Here is a 14,692-nt window from a genome sequence, read left to right as displayed (position 1 = left end):
TTTTTTTTTAGATTCAGAGGGTACATGTGAAGGTTTGTTACATGAGTATATTGTGTGATGCTGAGGCTTGGGGTATAGATCCTGTCACTCAAATAGTGAACAGAGAACCCAATAGGTAGATTTTCTTCTCCTTTTTTTTTTTTTTTTTGAGGTGGAGTCTTGCTCTGTCACCCAGGGTGGAGTGCACTGGTGCAATTTCAGCTCAATGCAACCTCCGCTTCCTGGGTTCAAGCACTTCTCCCTACCTCAGCCTCCCGAGTAGCTGGGATTACAGGTGCCCCCACCAACCATGCCCGGCTAAATTTTTTTGTATTTTTTAGTAGAGATGGGGTTTTGCCTTGTTGGCCAGGCTGGTCTTGAACTCCTGACCTCAGGTGATCCACCCACCTTGGCCTCCCAAAGTGCTGGGATTACAGGTGTGAGCCACCGCACCCAGTCCCTAGTAGGTAGATTTTCAACCCTTGCCCCATTCCCTGTTGGCTTTTGGAATTCTCAGTGTCTGTTGTTCGTGTGTGTGTGTGTGTGTGTGTGTGTGTTTGTGTGTGTGTATGTACTCAATGTTTAGCTCCCACTTAGAAGTAAGAACATGGGGTGTGTGTGTGTGTGTGTGTGTGTGTGTGTGTGTATGCAATGTTTAGCTCCCACTTAGAAGAACATGGGGTGTGTGTGTGTGTGTGTGTGTGTATGCAATGTTTAGCTCCCACTTAGAAGTAAGAACATGGGTGTGTGTGTGTGTGTGTGTGTGTGTGTGTTTGTACGCAATGTTTAGCTCCCACTTAGAAGTAAGAACATGGGCGGTGTGTGTGTGTGTATGCAATGTTTAGCTCCCAGTTGTAAGAACATGGTGTGTGTGTGTGTGTGTGTGTGTGTGTGTGTATGCAATGTTTAGCATCCCTCTTAGAAGTAAGAACATTGGATATTTGGTTTTCTGTTTGTGCATTCATTCACTTAGGATAATGTCCTGTAGCTACATCCATGTTGCTGCAATAGACATGATTTCATTCTTGTTTAATGGCTGTGTAGTATTCCATGGTATATATGTACCACATTATCTTTATCCAGTCCACTGTTGACGGGTATCTGGGTTGATTCCCTGGTTTTGTGGGTTGATTCACATGCTATCATGAATAGTGCTGTGATGAGCATAGGAGCGCAGGTGTCGTTTGGTAGACTGGTTCCTTTTCCTTTGGGTAGATACCCAGAAATGGGATTGCTGGGTCGAACGGTAATTCTATTTTTAGTTCTTTGAGGAATCTTCAAACTGCTTTCCCCAGTGGCTGAGCTAATTTACATTCCCACCAACAGTGTATCAGCATGGTGACGTGATTTGGATTCAGGCAGTCTGACTCCAGAGCTGTATCTTAACTCTAAAGCTCAGTGTGCTACTGCAGTGGTTTTCAAACCCGAGCAAGACCAGGCGCGGTGGCTCACACCTATAATCCCAGCACTCTGGGAGGCCGAGGCAGGTGGATCATTTGAGGCCAGGAGTTCAAGGCCAGCCTGGGCAATGTGTTGAAACCCCATCTCTACTAAAAATACAAAAATTAGCAGGGTGTGGTGGCGCATACCTGTGGTCCCAGCTATTCGGGAGGCTGAGACAGGAGAATCGCTTGAACCTAGGAGGCTCTGAGAGGTTGCAGTGAGCCAAGATCGCACCACTGCACTCCAGCCTGCGCAACAGAATGAGTGAGACTCCGTCTCAAAAAAACAAAAACCCTAGCAAGGATGAGAATCCTCTGAGGGCTAAGTAAAACACAGATTGCTGGCCCCCACCCTAATTCTGTAAGTCTAGCTTGAGAATTTGCATTTTGTGGTGACACTGGTGCCCCTGGTACAGGAAGCATGTTTTGAGAACCATGAGCTACTCTAATAGGAAGCCCAAATGAAATTGGCCTGAAATAACGAGATTTATGATCTCATATATAACAAAGAAGCCTGTAGGTAGGCAGCACAAGAGTTGACTAAGTAGTTCCACAATGCCTGCAGGGACCCCATCCCTCTCCTTCAAGCCACCCTGTCATCCATGGTGTGTCTCCTGTGTCCCTAGGCTCCCTGCGTGGCCACAAGATGACTGCCAAGGCTCCAGTTGGCACACACTGTCAGGGCCACATCCAGCAGCAGAAAGAGGGCATCTCTCACTCGCTGTGTATCTCTTTAAGAGTGAGGAAACCTTTCATTGATTCCCTGCCTCCCAGATTTCCCTCATATCTCATTGGCCAGCATTGTGATATGTGACCCTGCCCAGAGAAACCAGCCAAGGGCCAATTAGGATTGACCCTCTGGGGCTGGGGCTGGGGCTGGGGCTGGAGCCGGGGCCAGCCTTACCTGAAGTAGGTAGCACAGGGAGGAGAGTGGCTACAGGAATAAAATCAGAGTGCCATTTAGGAAAGGACTGGGAAAGGGGGAGGGATATTGGGTAGGCAGACAATTGGATTTGCTGCAGAAATAAGTGGAACACAGTGAAAGCATAATGCCCATGCATTTTTGTCATCGTGCTTACCAACTTTGTTTTGTAATTACCTGAATCAGGACTTAGCTTTTTGTTCTCTAATCATGCCCACCTTTAAAACTGTGTGCACAGGGTCCTTGTACCACAAGAACTCTGAATCTTGTTGGAATACCAAGTATTTTGTCTGACAATTCAGGGAAACCTGAGTTGGGTGATGACGCAGCTGTCTGAAGGTTAGAGTGCGCGGTCTTTGAGAGCACTCACTCACTCTGCCCAGAAACACCTGGGTGTCACCCCTCTCTCTGCTCCTGACTCGCTCCCCCCTTCTCCTACCCCTCCGTGCAAAGGCTGAGTTTCCCCCTCTGAGGGCTGTCCTTGGATGAAAGGAGAGGATGCTGGTCAAGTACTTACCCCCCAGGGGCCAGCGCATGGTAAGTGCTTAAGAATGTGGCCTCTGCTATTAACATATTAAATGTGACTTTTTATGTATGTATGTGTTTGTTGTTTTTAGAGACAGTCTTGTTCTGTCACCCAGGCTAGAGTGCAGTGGTGTGATCATGGCTCACTGCAGCCTCGACCTCCTGGGCTCAAGCAATCCTCCCGCCTCAGCCTCCCGTGTAGCTGGGACCACAGGTGCATGCCACCATGCCTGGCTAATTTTTTTTTTTTTTTTTTTTTGAGATGGAGTCTCACTCTTTTGCCCAGGCTGGAGTGCAGTGGCACGATCTTGGCTCACTGCAACCTCTGACCCCCCGGTTCAAGTAATTCTCCTGCCTCAGCCTCCCAAGTAGCTGGGACTACAAGCGCCTGCCACCGCACCCGGCTAATTTTTTGTATTTTTAGTAGAGACAGGGTTTCACTGTGTTAGTCTCGATCTCCTGACCTTGTGATCCACCCGCCTCGGCCTCCCAAATTGCTGGGATTACAGGCATGAGCCACCGTGCCCGGCCCATGCCTGGCTAATTTTTTAATCATTCATAGAGACGAGGTCTCACTTTGTTGCCCAGGCTGGTCTCGAACTCCTGGGGCTCAAGCAATCCTCCCACCTCAGCCTCCCAAAGTGCAGGGATTACAGGTGTGAGCCACTATGCCCAGCATAAATGTGACATAATAAATATTTTATAATCCTGCACCCCCTCACCAAAAAAAAAAAAAAAAAAAAAAAATCTATGAAGAGTGGCCATCCCTTTTGCAGACTGAAATTTCCTGAGGATACCTGTTGCTACTGCTCGTGGCCACACTGTAAAGCCACTGCCCTTTGAGACTGCAAAGGGCTGAGGAATGCAGTGTGAGCTCTGAGCCAGACTGCTGAGTGCATGTTCTGGATCCATCTTGGGCTCCCTGTTTTACTTTGGGCAAGCCACTTAGCCTTGCATGTCTTAGTTTCTGTATCTATAAGGTGGAGCTGGTAATGGTACTGTCCTCCTAGGTTGTTGGGAGGATTCAAATGCATCAAAGCACGTGACATGCTTAGACCCCCTTACAGCACCCGACCCAAAGCAGCACTCAGTACAATATGTATCAGCTAATCTTTGAATATTCTGTGCCAGTTCATTCACAGGGGACTATAAGCTCCCTGTGGGCAGGGTTTATGTGGTTTTTGTTTACTACTGTGTCCCAGTGCCTGACTCAGAATAGACATTCTGTTTATATTTGTGTGTGTGGTTGTAAAGAAGGATGATGGTAAGAGCCTTTCTTAATTTCTTTTCCTTCAGCTGCCTGGAATTTAAACTCTGACCATGAGCTGATTACTCAGTATTTTGAAGGAATAAAGTGGACCTGACTGACTCTGAGGGCAGCATGTGATAAGTGCAGCTGATAGTTGTTGAGCATTTTTGTGAGCCACCAGCACAGTGCTCACCATAAAGATCTCACTTGGCCAGGCACAGTGGCTCATGCCTGTAATCCCAGCGCTTTGGGAGGCTGAGGAGGGAGGATCACTTGAAGCTAGGAGTTCAAGACCAGTCTGGACAACACAGTGAGACCCTTGTCTCTACAAAAATAATAATAAAGCTCTCACTGACTCCTCATCCCATTTCATAGATAAGGAAACTGAGGCCCAGTGGGAGCACCTGCTTCTCCTTACAAGAGGAGATCTAAAGTAGTGGTTAAGGCCGGCCACGGTGGCTCATGCCTGTAATCCCAGCACTTTGGGAGACCAAGTCAGGTGGACCTCCTGAGGTTGGGAGTTCAAGACCAGCGTGGCTAACATGCTGAAACCCCGTCTTTACTAAAAATACAAAAAAAAAAAAAGTACCTGGGTGTGGTGGCGCATGCCTGTAATCCCAGCTACTTGGGAGGCTGAGGCAGGAGAATCGCTTGAATCCAGAAGGCGGAGGTTGCAGTGAGCTGAGATTGCATCACTGCACTCCATCCAGCCTGGGTGACAGAGCAAGACTCTGTCTCAAAATAAAATAAAATAAATAAAGTAGTGGGTAAAAACTGGAACCTTGGAGCTCCTCTGCTTGGATTAGATCCCCACCCCAGCACTTTCTTCCTGTGTGACCTCCAGCCTGCGACTTATTTGTTCAACTTCTCTTTTTTTTTTTTTTTTTTTTTTTTTTTTTTTTTTTTTGAGACGGAGTCTTTCTCTGTCCCCCAGGCTGGAGTGCAGTGGCGCGATCTCGGCTCACCACAACCTCCACCTCCTGGGTTCACGCCATTCTCCTGCCTCAGCCTCCCGAGTAGCTGGGACCACAGGCGCCCGCCAACACGCCTGGCTAATTTTTTGTATTTTTTAGTAGAGACGGAGTTTCACTGTGTTAGCCAGGATGGTCTCGATCTCCTGACCTCGTGATCCACCCGCCTCGGCCTCCCAAAGTGCTGGGATTACAGGCTTGAGCCACCGCGCCCGGCCTCTTTTTTTTTTTTTGAGACGGAGTCCCGCTCTGTTGCCCAGGCTGGAGTGCAGCGGCACAATCTCGGCTCACTGCAAGCTCCGCCTCCCAGGTTCACGCCATTCTCCTGCCTCAGCCTCTCTGAGTAGCTGGGACTACAGGCGCCTGCCACCACGCCCGGCTAATTTTTTTTGTATTTTTAGTACAGACGGGGTTTCACCGTGGTCTCTCGATCTCCTGACCTCGTGATCTGCCTGCCTCGGCCTCCCAAAGTGCTGGGATTACAAGCGTGAGCCACCGCGCCCGGCTCAACTTCTCATCTGTAAAATAAGAATGCCGATATTCCTCCTTAGAGGGTCGCTGTGAGGGTTAGGAGAGAGAATTCATATGCAGCACTTAGAACAGCGCCTTGTGCAGTGAGCATTCCGATTGTGGTTGTTATTATTAGCCAACTAAAGCCGTTCGGTTGTGTTTCCAAAGCTGGCTGGAAGAGTCCAGCGGCCGCGTTTAATCATTAAGCTGCATTGCCTCTGTGAGCTAGCGCCTCCTCTGCACGGGCCAAGGAGCCCGCCTTTGGATTGTACGGTTCTGAATGAAGCATCCAGGCGCAAGCTCAGGGCAGGGGATGGTGTGGGCACAAGTCCAGCCCTGGCTCTGTCAGTGAACAGGTGGCCTGTGCCTGAATCCGAGGTAATAGGCGAGCCGCCTTTGTTACCTTTGAGCTTTCCTTCAAGCCCATTCAGACTCCTCAGACCACGTGTCTGATGAGTAAGGAGGCCTTTTTTTTCCCTCCCCCAAAGGGACTGTTGGCAAAACAGCTTTCTTTGGGAACGCGCCTGTTCACGACGACCAGCCATCTCCTGGGGAACTCCAGTGGCTGGCGTGTTTCTGCGGCTGTTGAATAAGTCGCTGTTAGGAGCTGGCACGGCAGGTTCCCGTTTCCGCATTCCAGACACCCACAGCGGGCTGGGGGCGGGCACCACCGAGGTCGGCCTGGAGAGCCCAGGCAGGTGGCCTCGCCCTGGGAGGACCCGGGACAGGAGGAGCCCACCTGGGGCTCCCCTGACAGCCACCTGCCCACTTTGTGATCAGAGCCGTGTTCGGGGAGTCTTTCAGGTGAGCGATATTCATTAAATGTGGCAGTGACTTGCAGAGAAAGTTAATCATGTTTCTTCCTTTCCGGAGTTAGTTGGCTTTTTTTTTTCTTCCCCCCCTCTTCTCCCTGAAATGTTTACCTGTCTGCTCCTAACTGCGAAGAAAGAGTGGGCCGGGTGTTGAGGGACTGAGAAAAATAAAAATGGAGGACATTTCTCCCAAGGGAAGGAATCGGTGACTCTTTTAGTGAGTTGAGCTCCTGCTGGATGCAGACTTCTGTTCCGGGGCTGGGGCCAATCCCAGCCTGGTGTAGACGAGCTCTGTGGTCTCACCTGAGTCCCCTTTCCTCTTTGGGCCTCAATTTCCTCTTCTTGTGAAATGGGAACTATCAGCAGTGCCCAATGAGTCACCTGTGTAAAGTGCTTCAAGCCTGGGCACTGAGCGGTGCTCAAGTCCTCCCTCCTCAACCCCAGGCCCCCATTTTCCATGTGTGACCTTATCTCTGACCTCTCAGCTGCTTGCTTGCTGTACCCCAGCTGCACTGGCCTCCTGCTGTTCCTCCCTCAGAGACTTTGCCATGGCTGTTCCCTGTGCCTGGAACACTTCCCCTAGAATCCCCAGCACCGCCTCCCTCCCTCCCTCCCTCCCTCAAGTCTCTGTTCAGATGTCACTTTCTCCATGAGGCCTCTCTCCTTATTAAATTACACCTTCTCCCTCACCCTCGCCCTTACTCTTTGCTTTATTTTTCTTCATAGCATTTATTTCCACTTGACATATTTTGTCTGTGCTCTGCTTCCCAGCTCTAGGCTCCATAGAAGCACAGGCACTTTTGTGTCCATCCTTGTAGAACCGTTGCTGGCACGTGGTAGATGCGGGCTAAATTATGATATGAATGAATTTATATCAGGTGCAACATGATCCAAGGACGGGTGGCCAGCTCCGTTTGGGGTTTGAGGAGGGTGTCAGCTTTTCCAGGAACCTGTGGCCGTGGGTGAGGCGGCATGCGCAGATGCATCCCCCTGGTCACCCAGTGGCTCTCTGGCACCTGCCTGCAGCATCCAGCCCTCTCTGCCTTCCTGTCCCGCAACTCCTGCAGTCTGTGCAACCCAGGCCTGGTAGTGACTCATCCGGGCAGCCTGGGTGCCCGTGGCATGGAACAGGAAAGCTTGGCCTAGTAAGTGGAGAGGATGTCAGGTTCATTTAGGTGGAGAAGGCTGTGTGGAATACACCACCCATATACACACATCTCATGTATATCTCCAGCCCCTGCTTGCTGTTCCTGCAGGGGGAGGCCAGGGAATGTCTGAGAAGTAGCAATTAACCAGCCAGGCACAGTTGAGCCATCTCCCCTGCTTTAATGGGTAATAATTCTTGCTCTGGGGCTGAGCAAGTTTTAATTAAATGGTGAGCTCGAAGAATCTGACCGTGTAATAGCTGACACATCCTCATCTGTTTTCTAGCTTCTGGTATCAGCAATTGATTCTGTAAAAATATCCTGGGCAGGGCTTCCCCGAGCTCTGTGAGTGAGGTCAGTGGCCCTCTTAGATTTCTCCCAGCGTGAGGCACCAGGGGACCGAGGTGCTGATGGACTTCGCGCCGCTGTAGCATACATCATCTCACGTCAGGACCTGCTGCTATTTTAAGAATGTGTAGAGCAGGAGGGAAGCTCTTCTACAACATTTAACACATGTGTCCCTTGAGCTCCCAGTGTGGGAGTTTGGGGTTGAGTTGGGGACCCTTCTATTACACTTATTTCATATAATGCCTGAGCCCCAACACTGTGGGCACAGTACTTCTCTGGGCCACAAGTTCCTTATCAGGAAAATGGGGATAATTAATAGATGATTAAACGAGAAGTCAAAGTGAGATCAGGTGACTCAGCGCTGTGTCTAGTGCATAGATAGCAAATTAGATTTAAAAAAGATAATTCTTTTTATGAATTCTTTTAAAGCCCGTTTTTAATATTTTCGGTCTGTCCTTTTTTGTGCTCACCCCCCACCCGGCTCCACCCCTATGTCAGCATCCTCCCGCAATCCTTCACCCATGGTAACAATGAAGGACTGTATGTATCTTTCCACATTTTTGTCCATGGTTATATAATCCTATAGGAGATAATATTACACTTATTTTCTTGCATTTTGCTCTTCTCACATAGCAGTGCCATGTGGTAATGCCTCTGAGTCCTTGCATAGTGCTTAGATTTGCTCTTTTTAGTGGCTGCGTAACACACAGTGGTGTGGATGCACCATAATTGATTTGGCCAAGACATCACTGATGGGCATTCCCTTTGCTTCTAGAGTTTTTTTCCCCTCAAATTATTATTTTTATTGATAGCCTTCTTTAATTAGATTGCAGGTGTCCAACCTGTTTGGCCACCTTGTTAAGCTCTAGGCCTTTGAGAATGAATATGAAGTAACAGTAGTATAATGATGCCTCTCATCCAGATAGAAGATGTACTTTTGGAGGGTTCTCACCAGGTCCAGCACTGTGTTGAACCAAAAAGCATTTTTTAAATGCTTTTTCATTATTAGACTAATTAATAGATTCATCACACTTATCCAGATTAGTTGTGTTTAATGTTCTTATTAAGAAATAAGAGTGAAAGGACAGTTCATATTTTTTCATATTAACAATCTTGGTTGGAAATCAGAATGTGCAAGAGATTTTTGTTGGAATTTGTGATCGATTGTATGTTTCTTTTTCAGGTGGCACTTTAGTTAGGGACTGTGCTTGTGTTCAGGAAACTTGTACAGTGTTGTACCCAGATAGAGGTTTGTTCTAGTTATCTGTTGCTGCACCACAAGCCACCCCCAAACTTAAGACCTTAAAATGACAGCAGTTTCTTATTTCTTGTGAACCTGTGGTTGACTGGGGCTCAGCAGGATGGTTCTTCTGCTGGTCTTCCTTGGGGTCTGTTATGTGGCTGCAGTCAGAGGGTGGATGGGGTTGGAGCATTCAAGATGGCTTTACTGAAATGGCACCTTGGGAATGGCTGGGTCCATGTCTGTCCATAGTCTTGGGACCTCTCCTTTCATGCGGCCTGGCCAGCCTGTAGGTGGACTTATAACATGGCAGCCGAGGGCTTTTGTGAGCCTTCTTAAGGCATAGATTTAGAACTGGCCCCACATCACTTCTACTTCATTCTGTTAGTTAATGTGAGTTGAAGAGTCAGCCCAGATTCAGTATGGGAGGGATATCACAAAACAAGTTCCGGGAATTGTGGTCCACTGGGGGCACCTTTCTATCCTGGCTACCACGGGGTTCATTTTCTCATGTAAGAAGTGCAGAGCTCAGCAGGCTAAGGTGGTGCTCACCTTACTCTCTCTCTGCTGCTCCAGGTCTCTCCTTATCTGTGTCACCATCCTTAGCCTCATATTCATAAAACGGTTGCACCACCTCCAGCCTGATTTCCTTGTGATGGGCAGGCAGAAGCAGGTTCTAAGGAAAGGAGACAGCACCTGTATCAAGAAGCCAAAGCCTTCCCTGAAATCCTTAGCAGACTTCTGCTTGTGACTGTTTGGCTAGAACTTTGTGACATGGCCACTCCTTGCTGCAAGGACATCTACAGTTTTTCAGTTGGGCTCATTGCCACCCTGAGCAAAGGGTCAATAAGGAAGAAGACGGAGAGTCGACATGTTGGGCATGCACCTGCCAACGCTCCGTCCAGACAGCCACAGAAGTGTTGGGTAAACAGAGGCAGCATACATTCATTTATCAACTGTTTAGTAAATTCCTGGCATGGGCAGGGCACTGGGCTTCTCCCAAAGACTGTAAGAGTGTGCAGGATTATTTGCAGACCTTTACCAGATCATTGCTGAGCTCACCTCTCTCATATCAGTGTTCAAAGTTAGTCTAATGATAAGAATAGTAGCCAGTCTCATTAAGGGCTTACCCTGTGTACAGGAACTGTTATGAATACTTTCCATAAGCCAACTCAGTGAATCTTCACAGTGGCCCTATGAAATGGGCATTATTATCACCCTCTCTTCTCAGAGGCAGAAACAGGCACAGAGAGGTTCAGTAACTTGCCATATTTCCTCTGACGAGGGCATGGTGGAGTTGAGATGCAGTCTCTCCTGGTCTGGCTCTGGAGGTGTGTACTGAACCGTTTGGCTATATTGCTTTGGTTAATTACAGGAAACATTTCTTGTTGAAATGAATACGTAATTGACAGCAGAATAAAACATGAAACAAAAACCACTTACTACTCCATCCCCTCCACTCCTGCTTCCTGCCTCATTGGTCTCATCTGTCAGTAACCTAGTATATATTCTTCCTCACCTCTTTCTAAATGCATTAATTTTTAAAATCTTTTTAGAGTCTGGGTCTCACTGTGACACTTAGGCTGGAATAGAATGGTTGTTTGGCTACTTTTTTTCATTTATTTGTAGAGATGGGATCTTGCCATGTTGCCCAGGCTGGTTTCAGACTCCTGGGCTCAAGTGATCCTCCTGCCTTGGCCTCCCAAAGCATTGGCATTACAGGCGTGAGCCACCACACCTGGCCTGTATTCACTTTTTAAAGATGGCCTTTGGACACACAGAATTGGATTAATCATAATGCGTGGTGCATGATACACTGGCATTTTTGGTCCATGAAGAAAATATTTGTCTGTCGTAATGAACAGCCATTAGCCCACTGTTTGCCTAAGAATTTGAATATTACCAGTAACTTACATGTACCTATGTGGTACTTCCCATTCACTTTCCTGCCTGCTCTCTCAGAATTGACCACCATCTTGAATTTTTTGTTTATTATTCTTTGCTTTAAAAGAATGATTTTTGAACTTTATCAAAATATGGCTGAGTGTGGTGTCTCATGCGTGTAATCCCAGCACTTTGGGAGGCTGAGGCAGCAGGATTTCTTGAGCCCAGGAGTTTGAGACCAGCCTGGGCAACATGGCAAGACCTCATCTCTACAAAAAAATTTTTAAAAATTAGCCAGGTGTGGTGGCATGCACTCGTGGTCCCAGCTACTTGGGAGGCTTAGGAGGAAGGATTGCTTGAGCTCAGGAGGTTGAGGCTGCAGTGAGCCTTGTTCGTGCCACTGCACTGTAGCCAGGGCGACAGAGTGAAACCCTGTCTCAAAAATAAATAAATAAATAAATAAAAGACCAGGCACCGTGGCTCACACCTGTAACCTCAGCACTTTGGGAGGCCAAGGTGGGCGGATCACGAGGTGAAGAGATTGAGACCATCCTGGCCAACATGGTGAAACCCCATCTCTACTAAAAATAACAAAAAAATTAGCTGGGCGTGGTGGTGTGCACCTGTAGTCCCAGCTACTCAGGAGGCTGAGGCAGGAGAATTGCTTTAACCCAGGAGGCGGAGGTTGCAGTGAGCTGAGATCGTGCCACTGCACTCCAGCCTGGGCGACAGAGCAAGACTCCACCTCAAAAAAAAAAAAAGATATACTGTACATAGTCTTCTGAGACTTGCATTTTTCACCTAATATTATGATTCTAACATTGATTTAGACTGGTACCACTGGGACTCATGCATTTTTATTTACTGCCATGTGAATATTCCACTGGCTGAATATACCACATTTTTGTTTTAGGCATTTCCATGCCAATGGACATTTTGTTTTCAGATTTTTTGCTGTTCACAGGCTGCTGTGAATATTGTTACACTTACTTCTTGGTGCACATGGACAAGCATTTCTTTTAGGTATGTACTGGACATGAGATTTCTGGATTGTAGGTCGTGATAATCTTTCACTTTGCCAGATAACTCCTGAGCTGCCTGTTAAGCATCACACCAAGGATCAATTTCTTTTATTCTGTATCCTTGTCACATTTGGTTTTGTAAAACTTTTTTACTTTTGCCAGCCTAGTGGATAGGAAATGAAATCTCATTGTGGTTAATTTACCCCTGAAGACTAGTAAGGCAGAATATCTTTTCATTCATGTTATTGCTTGTTCATCATGTCTGCTTCTTTTTCTTTCTTTTTTCTTTTTTTTTTTTTTTAGGTGGAGTTTTACTCTTGTCGCCCAGGCTGGAGTGCAGTGGTGTGATTTTGGCTTACTGCAACCTGCACCTGCTGGATTCAAGCAATTCTCCTGCCTCAGCCTCACGAGTAGTTGGAATTACAGGCACCTGCCACCACACCCAGCTAATTTTTGTATTTTTAGTAGAGATGGGATTTAATCATGTTGGCCAGGCTGGTCTCAAACTCCTGAGCTCAGGTGATCCGCCTGCCTCAGCCTTCCAAAGTTCTGGGATAACAGGCGTGAGCCACAGTGCCCAGCCACTTTTGCTTCTTTTTCCTATTGAATTGTAGGTGTTCTTTATATACTGTGGCTACTAATCCTGGGGTGGCAGCCTATTTAACCTAATGAAAGTTTATGATCCTCAGGTCATCCTTTCTGTGGTTGTTTTCTCTCCCCTGCTATTCTCCCCCCAATTCCATGATACCTTTTTGTGTACCCCCAGCTCACAGTGATTCACTCTTTGAAACAGTCCTCAACTTCTAGGCATTTGTGCATGTTAGTACAGATATATGACTATACCTGTTCTACCCACTGTGCCATTGCATTTTGGTCTCAGATATATCTGTTAGGATTAGTTTCAACTGCAGGCTGGCCGTGGTGGCACACACTTGTAATTCCAGCTACTCAAGAGGCTGAGGTAGGAGAATTGCTTGAATCCAGGAGGCGGAGGCTGCAGTGAGCCGAGATTAGTTCAACTGCATATAATTTAGTTTCAACAAAGTGACAGTGGCCTAAGCAAGAGAGCTGATTTCTCTCTCACATAAAGGAGCCCCATCATAGACAGGCGAGCCTGTGTTCTCATCAGGGACCCAGGCTGCTTCCACCTTCTGGCTCCACCACCCTTATCCTGCCACCTCATGGTATGAGACGGCTGCCCAAGCTCCAGCCAGTACGTCCTAGGAGGCAAGTAAGAAGAAGGGAGACTTAAGTTGTAGCAGCAAGTCTCCTTACACCTTTGCCCAGAATTTAATCTCAGTACTATATGTAACTGCAGGGGAACCTGGGAAATGTAGTTTTATTTCCCATGGCCTTATTCTTAGCTAAAATTTAGATTTGATTGCTAAGTTAAAAGGGGAGACTCAATATTGGAGTAGGCAGCCGGTAATGTCACTAGTTATGAGGTGTTCCCTAATAGTGGAGCTGAAAGGAGTCATCAGACACCAGAATGGTAGCTGTAGATGATGCCCTCCCCACTTTTGGTTCTTTGATTAATTACACAGATATTTATGGACCACCTGTTTTGTACAGGCACTATTCTGGGAACTGGGAAGAGAGTAATGGAAAAGCAAACGAGGTCTCCACCCTCGCAGAGCTTGTATTTTAAAAGAGCAGCTAGATAGTAAGAAAGTCAGTTACGTAGTGAGTCAGAGATAAGGGGTGTGAAGAAAAATAAAGGAGGGCTGGGCATAGAGGCTCTCAACTGCAATCCCAGCACTTTGGGAGGCTGAGGCAGGAGGATTACTTGAGCCCAGGAGGTCAAGGCTGCAGTGAGCCGAGATTGCACCGCTGCATTCCAGCCTGGGTGACAGGGCAAGACCCTGCCTAAAAAAAAAAAAAATTGCTTTACCTCTTACTAACTCATGACCACTCTGTTTTCTTCTATATCCACCACCATCCACCCCCTACTGTATTATTTTAAAGCTAAATAGTTCAGTATCTACAAGATAAGGATTCTTTAAAGACATAATGACAAGACCATTTTAATCATGAAAATAATTAACATTAATTGCTTACATCATCTGGTATCCACATAGTGTTAACATCTCAGATCATCTCATAAATATCTTTCTAGAATTGGTTTGTTCTAATCAGGACCCAACAGGGTTCACCATTGGAGTTGGTTCATCTGCTTGTGAAGCCTCATTTAATCTATGGCTTCTCCTTCCCTCCAGCTCACTGCAACCTCTGTCTCCCGGGTTCAGGCGATTCTCCACCTCTGCCTCCTTAGCGGCTGGGATTATAGGCATGTACCACCATGCCCAGCTAATTTTTTTGTATTTTCAGTAGAGACGGGGTTTCACCATGTTGGCCAGGCTGGTCTCAAACTCCTGACCTCAAATGGTCCCCCCACTTCGGCTTCCTAAAGTGCTGGGATTGCAGGAGTGAGCCACCACACCTGGCTTGTTTTTTCTTTCTTCTTCTCTTGCAGTTTATATGTTGAGAAAAGCCATGTCATTTGTCCTGTATATGATCAGGCCTGGATCTGACCGATCATAGTGTTTAACTTACTCTTCTATCTCTGTGTTTCCTATAAATGAATCATTGGATTTGCAGAGTAGGTGAGTTTCAGTTTTGAGATGTACACACACACACACACAC

The 14,692-nt window shown here is 47.1% G+C and overlaps 1 protein-coding gene across 7 annotated transcripts in view; it reads left to right on the top strand.

Moving 5' to 3' along the window:
- SIPA1L3 (signal induced proliferation associated 1 like 3) overlaps positions 1-14,692 on the top strand; it is a 292,121-nt gene that overhangs the window by 19,914 nt on the left and 257,515 nt on the right. The window contains exon 1 of one of the 7 annotated variants that reach the window (XM_063621128.1): positions 6,076-6,402. The exons of the other annotated variants lie outside the window; for them this stretch is intronic. The gene's annotated coding sequence lies outside the window, so the exon portion shown is untranslated. Of the gene's footprint in view, positions 1-6,075; positions 6,403-14,692 lie in introns of those variants that run through there. 7 annotated transcript variants of the gene reach the window in all.

Source organism: Symphalangus syndactylus, chromosome 17 (assembly GCF_028878055.3).
Source record: "Symphalangus syndactylus isolate Jambi chromosome 17, NHGRI_mSymSyn1-v2.1_pri, whole genome shotgun sequence".
Classification (NCBI taxonomy): Eukaryota; Metazoa; Chordata; class Mammalia; order Primates; family Hylobatidae; genus Symphalangus; species Symphalangus syndactylus.
This window is presented reverse-complemented; position numbering and strand designations above follow the sequence as displayed.